Source organism: Lissotriton vulgaris, chromosome 1_1 (genome assembly GCF_964263255.1).
Source record: "Lissotriton vulgaris chromosome 1_1, aLisVul1.2, whole genome shotgun sequence".
In the NCBI taxonomy this organism is placed as follows: Eukaryota; Metazoa; Chordata; class Amphibia; order Caudata; family Salamandridae; genus Lissotriton; species Lissotriton vulgaris.
The window spans coordinates 457,628,587-457,637,061 of record NC_141685.1 but is presented as its reverse complement, the minus strand read 5'-3'; the positions used below and the strand labels follow the sequence as shown (position 1 = coordinate 457,637,061).

Sequence of the window (8,475 nt, the reverse complement as noted above, 5' to 3'; positions counted from 1 at the left end):
GCGCTGAAGGAAACCAGCACAAACAGGGAGTCAAAAAGAAAACAAGCATTTACAATGCAATGGTCTCGGCATTATTAAAGGTAGAGCTATTGGCATTGCTCATGACTTTTTTTTTTTTTAAATCATAAATAAATGGCATTGTCATTTACAATGCCAATAGCTTAATCACTCGCAAATGCATGACCTATTGCATTTACACCCACACAGAGCCACACACACAAAGCCATCCACACACACACAGTGTTGTAACGACCGCATTGTGATTCCATGCGGGAAAATGTTTGTCATAAACGTTGTTTACCAATCAATTCATGTAAATTTTGCTTTGTGACTAGGGCCCATTTGTTTATGCGTTTGCATTTTTTCTCTCAATTATTATCATTTTTCTTTCACATACCACCCCTTCCTTCACTTTTCTTGCTCATCCAACATGATATGCTACAGACCACGGCACTTTCTGCACAGCCTACCACAGATCCATTTAAGTGCAAATTAAGTGATCAGAAAATGTTAGCAATTACGCTCCTCAATCTTTGTGAATGCCTAAACACTTGCCAATTCGTCTCAAACTGAGCTGGCAGGGAGCACCTGGATTGGGACAAACACAAGGTTTTTATCATGCAAATTTCTTTTGCCAGTTCTAGTGAACTTTGAAAAGGAATAAGTTGGTGGAAGAGGGAAAATCTGTGGTAATCAGGTGTACCAGCTCCAGTGCCTCACGTTATCTGTCATTCTGTCCTCTGAAACTTACAATCTGGTGTTAATGTTTCCTCAGTGTAATACCACAATGTGCGGTACTGCATCAGTTCTGGGTAAATACTACTGACTGATAAACCAAGCTAACTCATTATGAAGGCCTAGGAGGTGCAAACCACATGTGCATTACTTGCACACATCCAGCCCACTCATCGCTATATCCACTTTAGCCCATTCATTCAGAAATTCCTTGTGCAGGCTACATCCACAGTGAGAACACCAACTCTACTGAGCACACAAACGTGAAGTGAACAAAAACAGCAGGAGATATGACGTTCAATCCAGTTTCTAATTTGACGTGATGGTAGAAAGCTTGGACTGACTCGCAAATCCACTGCATCGTGTGCTACCTTACTTGATCCAGCCCACGTCATTCCATTGAAGGAACTTAAGACATCTCAGTGCATTGAGCACCATAGGCGCCTTAGTGTGACCTGCAGGCCACAGGCTTGAAACAGGCCGCTCAGGCTTAACATTGAGATCCACTGGACTCACTTACAATTTAGGGGCAGATATTGACTTGGGCGGAGAGACATGTCGGGGGATACAGCCTCGCCTGCTTACCAGTGCAAAGGATGCATTCGCTCCAATGTAAACTGATTGATTTTTCATGCTCAAAACAGGAGAAATTCCTAAGCAGAAATTGGCTCCGAATCTGGACTAGACACAGTGACTGGCTGGAATTCCATTCTGTGCATGTTAGTCCTCATTCTAGACCAGGAACTGGGAAGGAAGCAGTGCCAGGGTGGAGTTACCAGTCGTAATGTGTGATCTCTGCCCTTGCAGGGCGTAGATTCCTTTGGTGCAGAAGGTGTAGTGACTTGGGACTCAAAGGCCAGGAGCCATTGAACTCTTATCATTGCTGTATAATACCATCAAAAACAGCTGCCAGGGGGCTCATTTCCTTCATGCACCAGGGCCCATGAGACACTGGCTACGCTACTGGACAATGGTAGTGGCAGAACCTTCATAATCCACCCCTTAGAAACAAGCAAAACTACATTGTAATTGCAGCTTTGCCTCTTGGCAGCACTATGTGATCCTGGGAGGAACATGTACTCTTCCTGTGCCTCAGTTATATTTTTGTACAAAGTGGGAATACTAAAATATGACCACAGAACCATATTAGACCAAATAAATTATCTTCACCCATCAGTTGTAGCCTGTTTATTTTCGGTCCTGCCATGTGCTTTCTTAACAGGTATCTAAAGGCCAGCTGGTAAGTTTGTCATTTCGATTATACATTTATGTGGTGAACTGGTTCTATGTAAACATTAGAAGCCTCAGTAAGGTGAAGTGGACTGAAGGATTTGCAATGTTGCAGAACTAAACCGAGTGCACTATCTGTTTGTGCTCACACACCAAAACAATATTTACATTATACATTAAATGTGTTGCCTCACATCAATTTGAAGGGTAGTTCATTACCAGAAACCTTCAGGATACGCACTCTCCTGGTACCCTGGCCTGTCTAACATTTCAGTTTCAACCTTACAGTTGATGCGTATTTTTGGTGGGCATTGTTCCACATCAGCCTCGATTGTGCACAGGTTCATCTTGTTCCAACATACTAACACAACACCAATAAGTAGTTGGCTCTGCAGTACGACCTGAAGCAAATAATGTCACGCCAAGTCATTAATCAGCATTTTGCATCCAAGGCCACATATATCACATGAAAAGGAGGTTTGAACGTTTATACAGGGAGACATCACTGAAAATACTGAAGCACAGTGATGAGAGCCCAGACTGAGGCCCAGGCCTTACCTCTAAGGAAGGAATGTTGACAACACCTGTGGACCTCCTTTTCTCCCTAATCTTCCTCTTCTCAATTTGTCCCTTTCCTTTCCTTGCGCTGGGGCCGGAGATCTTTGCCTTCTCCTTGGCCTTGGTTGGGGTGTCCTTGCTGGCCTCCTCTACAGCACCATTCCCCTACAAAGCATCTTCCTTGGGCTCTAGAGCTGCAGACAATACCTTCTCCGATGCTTTCTTAAGTGCTGGCTCAGGGGCGACTCGTCCTCCAGGGACGTGGCAGACGGCAGTAGAAGGAGCTCCAAGTGGTACAGGCTGCTCTTCCTCTGGTTTCCTCAGGGAGGGAGATGAAGATGATTTTGCCAAGGAGGAAGTGGTGTTTACTGAGATGCAATTTGCTCCACCAGTTCGGTCTGGCATAGTCACCAAGTTACTAAAGCTGTTGTTGTTATTCAACTCATTGTTGACAACTACCACTGGGGCTTAACAGCACTCTCTGGGCCTCCTGGCCCTCCTATGGGGGCAGCAAGCACACTACCTGGGACCTCTCCATAGAGCCGGGCACGCATCTTCTCCCTTTTGGCCTTCCATTCCTCAAGAAAGTCAGTAGTGGTGGTGGTGGCTGGAGGGGCCCTGTAGCATCCAGTTGCCATGCTGCTCCAAAGGGGCTGGGGTGACCCAAGAAGAGTGGCCTGGTGAGAGTGAAGGTGCAGCAGCGTAGAGAATCAGTTCATGGATTTGTTGGCACTGGTCAGATAGGTAGCGAGTGGCGTGAGATTAATTAAATAGTATTGAAGCGTGGCAGTGATATGGCACTCAGTGCATTCAGCTAGGTGTGCAGCAACAGTACCAGTGTAGTGGGGGGGGGATTCAGAAGTCAGGGGATGTAGTGGTGTTTGGTGTGGGATACGAGTAAAGGCAGCTGTAGTTAAAAGGAGCATATATTACGTTGAGATGGTGGTGTGTGGGGTTACTTATCCAGCGTGATGTTGAGGGTGGAAAATTTGAATTGTTGCCGCAGCATGAGTGGGGGTTCCAGGATAGTCAAGGTCTTAGAGTTCAGCATTAAAGTAGATAGGATTTATCCAGCACAGGGTTAAGGATCAGGAGTAGCTGGGTTCTGTGGAAACTCCTAGGGTAGATTATCCCGGGCATGATATATATGGTAAAGGTGACGAGGCAGTGTAGCGATCTTCGGATAGCGTTATGGTCTGGTGAGCAGCGAGGCGGCTGCCAAGGATCAGGGCGAAGCAGGCAGCGTCTCACCAGCTCTGCTGTCGGCGGGGCGCGAGCAGAGGGCAGTGACGGCTCCTCTCCACGGATAAGGCAACCCGCAGCAGCTCCTTCCAGAGCAAACACCCTGAGAGGGAGAGAGAAAAGGGAATGAAAACAAAAGGATTAGTCAACAGCAGCGGTGCCAGGAGGGGCAGAAGCGCCACTCTCCCTCGCCCAGCAGAGAGCGGAAACCGGCAGAAACCGGGCATTACATTCATAACTTCAACATTACAGCACAAATTCACTAAAAGACACAGGAGGCGACATCCCATGCCCGCCAGCCCCGGCAAGCTGAAGAATTTGAAACAGAGGGAGAAGGATTATCCGTGCTCACTTTACCAACGCGCCGATAACGCTGCCCCCCACCCCGTGTTTTATCAAAGGCTAGAGAAGTTGAGTCCCTTCGGGAAGTTGTGCATGACAGCAGTCATGGGGGCGGAGGGAAAGAAGCGAAAGGTGTGACGGTCGGTAACACACGAGAGAGGTGCACGGGGAGGTAGAAAAGGCACTGTCATGCTGGTGCCTTCTTCCGGGCTGGGAGGGGGAGAGGACCACCCACCCCACCCCCATGAAATGGTAGCGTTGGCTGCGTTACCTACTGCAGAGCGGGGGACTCGTGGCGATACCCAGGAGAGCTTCCTCCTACTCGCAACTGTGGCTTCAGCTGTGCTGCGCCTGCTGGCCTCTGAGCCGCCTCCAGGCGCCTCAGCTCCCCACCTTCCGGAAGAAGCGGCTTCAAGGGCTCTGAAACTTTTCCAATCCCCATGGGAGGAGCAAGGGCTGAAGACAAGGCCAGGCCCCTGGTGGAAATGCCCGAAGGGGCGGAGAGGTGGCCACGGGCGGCATCCAGCGCAGCACACATTTGTCCGATGCGCCCACAAATTCTTTTTAGAGAGGGAAACAATCGCATAAGCCTTAAACCTGAGCCCGGCGCCCTTTAGACAATACAGTTTAGTAATACATCCTGGATCTGCCCACTAGCAGGATTCCGGGCGTGTTTTTGTCTTCTGAGTGATGGATGACGTCACAGGTGGAAAGAACGCGAAAAACACGCCCCGAATCCAAAAGAGACGGGGCTTGATTTGAGTGATGCCCCTCTCCTCCAATGGCTAGCCTCCGTTTAGGAAGCCAGCCAATGGAGGAGAGAGGCGGGTTCAAGCCCCGTACTCAAAAACATTAAATATCCGACCAGAGACTGCGTAAGGTCCTCGACCTAAAAATGGCAGCGCATCCTCGCGCTGAATTTGAAAGGCCAAACAAGGAGTGGGAAATTATCGGCATCTCTACCTCGCATTGAATGACAACGGGAACGTGGGAGGAGGGGGTACAATACCAGGACTATAACAGTCAGGAATGCTACTACGGAAGCTTTTGGCCAGGGACATCTTAAGGATTTTTAGGGCCCTGGCCCAAAAGAATTCTGGGGCGCCCTGTTCGGAACAGTTTTGAATTTATGATCCAATTTTTGCTGTTTCATGCCCTCTATCGCCATGTCACTGACAGCGCACATGCGCACTCCTCCAAATTCCAAATGTCTTTACAGCTAATATTCATAGATATACGTTGTAGACAAAACGATTTCTACAACTCTTCAGGGCTCAATGGCTGAATCCACAGTCGGAAAGGCCCAATTCCGGTGATAATTCCAACCCGGAAGGGTAACCCAGTTTAATTCCAAAGAAGATAAAAGAATGTAGCGAACTGTCACAAATTCAACCAATATCAGGTCTAGTTATATTCAAAGCGGAACGCCAGATAATATGGACCTTCAGAAATGCAACAGTAACCTGCCTTAAGTATGATCACAAGGAGTCAACAGAGAAAAATCCGTACGGTGTCCGGAATCAACACGGGTATGTGTAATATTAATTAATCGGCAGAATCGCCCTCGCTTCTCTGGCGTCCTCGAACCGGAACAACCAAATCCGTTTTGGTTACTGTTGCCTTTCTGTGGATTCAGCCATTGAGCCCTGAAGAGTTGTAGAAATTGTTTTGTCTACAATGAAACACGTGTCGGCTGGCTGTGTAATTTATTTTGAAATTGATGACCTATTAAAGGGAGAACACTAACTCCAAGAACCGATGTGGGACGTATTTTCTTTGCCCTTTCGCTCACCTTACACATTGTTGTTTATATTTGTGTTGAGTGCGCAGGACTTTGTGTTGTACTTGTGTTTGTGTGACTTGCTTCACACAAATTTGAGGGGTTCCTAGGGTCTCCCCTCCCTGCTAGCACCACAACTGATGTTATAATTGAATACTTATTACTGCACCTACAGTGCTTGAGCGCCAACAATTCCCGTAAACTTAAAACCCAATTCTTTTGATATTGCGCTTGGCAATGATGGCGGAAATCAGCAACCAGCTTCCGTGCTGCTCAGGATGAGTTGAGCTCAGGCATGAGCCTCCAAGGCTTCCGCAGTGTCTTCCTCGAGGCGTGGTTGTTAAATCCTTCCCAACGGCTCCGTCTGCTAGCTCCACTGAACACAAATACTGAAGCAGGTGACAGGCACCGGATCCCCCTAGAGAAAGGCCTTATATTGCAGCCCAAACTCCAAGGTAAGACACAGCTGCATGCCCTGATGCATGCTGGTTAGTGTAGTCTTTCACCCTTCCTACCCACATGCATAAAACACTGCAGGGGGATCATGACACTTCTTCAAACTTCTTTCTGAAGTTCCACTGAGAGTCCCAAAGGGTCCAAAATTTACTCCAAGGGTCTGGAAGCTCCGAGATGGTCCTTGAAAGTTTGGGATTTCAATTCCGACTATCCACTTGGACAAAACCCTTACAAATCCACTGGTAGTACTCCAGGCTGTGGGTTCTTGGTGTTGATGGTCCAGGTGGGTTCTGTTAACCAGTAGCTTGCAGGAAGTCCACTTTTTAGTCCGGTAAAAGCAGGGTTGATCCACAGGGCTGTAGTTCCAGATTGCGCAGCAGGTGGAGTCACTCAGAGTGCAGGGCCTGGTTGGTGCAAATCAAACTTCCAGCATGGACCCTTCTTCCTCCTTTCGTTTCAAGCAGCAGATCTGACAGGTCCTGCCCCTCTCAGATACTTATTCAGTGTTCTCTGGGTCAAGAAGGGGAGCACTCCAGTCCAATGAGGTGCAGGGCAACACCTCCCAGAATTACCATTTCCACCAGAGTGTGACACTATGGCCTACCAGAAAGCACTATTCTTCCAAAGTTCAATATGGCTGAATTAGCAGCAGAGAGGCAAGAGTTGACTAAACCAACCTCCAGGATGACTCATCTCCATGTTCACCCCCTCCCCTGCGTTGGCACGTTCCTTCCTTAAGCTTGCCATCTGGCTGAGTTCAAAGAGTAGGGATGTAAATGAAACTAGCTTCTCCTGCCTGACTCCTCCTTTGACTGAAGATTATTGTTTAGTACCCCTCCCACTGCTCTAGCATTCGAAAGGAGCAGAACCCTCTACTCCCAGAATGGCTCTTTTATCCAGGGGCTACTTATCCCCTCATCAAAGGAGCTTGGCGAATCCATTTAACTCTGACCAATCAGGACAGGTCTCTGGAAGGCTGCATTTTGGCTTACAGACAAGAAAGTCTTATACCTACTTGTCTGTACATTTTAGGACAAATTCAACAATAGTATACTGTAGGATTTATCAATACCATTCTAGTTAGTCCTTGAATTATATTTTTATGTTTCTCCTGGAATTATTAATGAATAACTTATTGCCATGTTAACCTTGGCAATAAGCCCTGGGACCTATTGCCTTATCAATGACCTCTGTGTTTAATGCCATGTTTGAATCAGGGAACTTCTCCAAGACTTGGAAACTGACTTTGATTCTTCCGTAGCTGAAAAAGCACAATTTAGATCTTAACAATCCCAATAATTTTCTACCAATTTCTCGCCTTCCACTGCTGGCAAAATTGGTTGAGAAAGCAATGAATTTGCAGCTCAGTGCTTTTTTACGTGATAATCATACTCTGGATCCCACTCAATATGGATTCAGATAAGGGCACAGCAGAGAGTCTGCACTCATTAAATCGACAGAAGAAATCAGGGAAGCCCTAGATCAGGGAGGCAAGGCAGCATTAATCATGTTGGATCTCTCTGCGGCCTTTGATACGGTTCATCATGACCTTTTGATGGATCGTTTGTCGGCATGCGGGGTCCAGGGTAAAGCTTGGAAGCTACTAAAAGCCTTTCTAACTGATAGAACACTAATTGTGTCCCATGGCACATTTTACTCCAAACCCTTTTTCCTACCATGTAGAGTACTGCAGGGATCATTCCTTAGCCCTACACTTTTTAATGTATATGTATCATCCTTGGCCGCCTTGATCAGCTCCTTCAGATTCTGGCTTACCTCCTATGCAGACGATACGCAAATCGTGTCTCTGCTGGCAGGCAAGGAACCAAGAAAAAGTAAAAGGTTCCATGACTGTATCGAAGCAGTCAGGGTGTGGATGACACAGATTTGCCTGAAGCTCAACTCAGGCAAAACCTAGATGATCTTGTTTAAAAACAATGCCAACTTTTGGACCCCTAATTGGTGGCCGGAAAAACTGGGCCCTCTTCCGACACCAGTTAGTAAAGTTATAAACTTGGGAGTCATAGTTGATGACAAATTAAATTTTGGTGATCAGGTTAATGCCATCGCATCAGCCACCTTCATTTTCTTAGAATGATCAAGAAAATAATGCCATTCCTGCCATTGGACAG

The 8,475-nt window shown here is 47.0% G+C and overlaps 1 pseudogene; it reads right to left on the bottom strand.

The window, feature by feature from the left end:
• Nucleotides 1-2,427: 2,427 nt before the first annotated feature.
• LOC147747346 (PRKC apoptosis WT1 regulator protein-like) lies at nucleotides 2,428-3,161 on the bottom strand (annotated as a pseudogene).
• Between the last annotated feature and the right edge of the window lie 5,314 nt (nucleotides 3,162-8,475).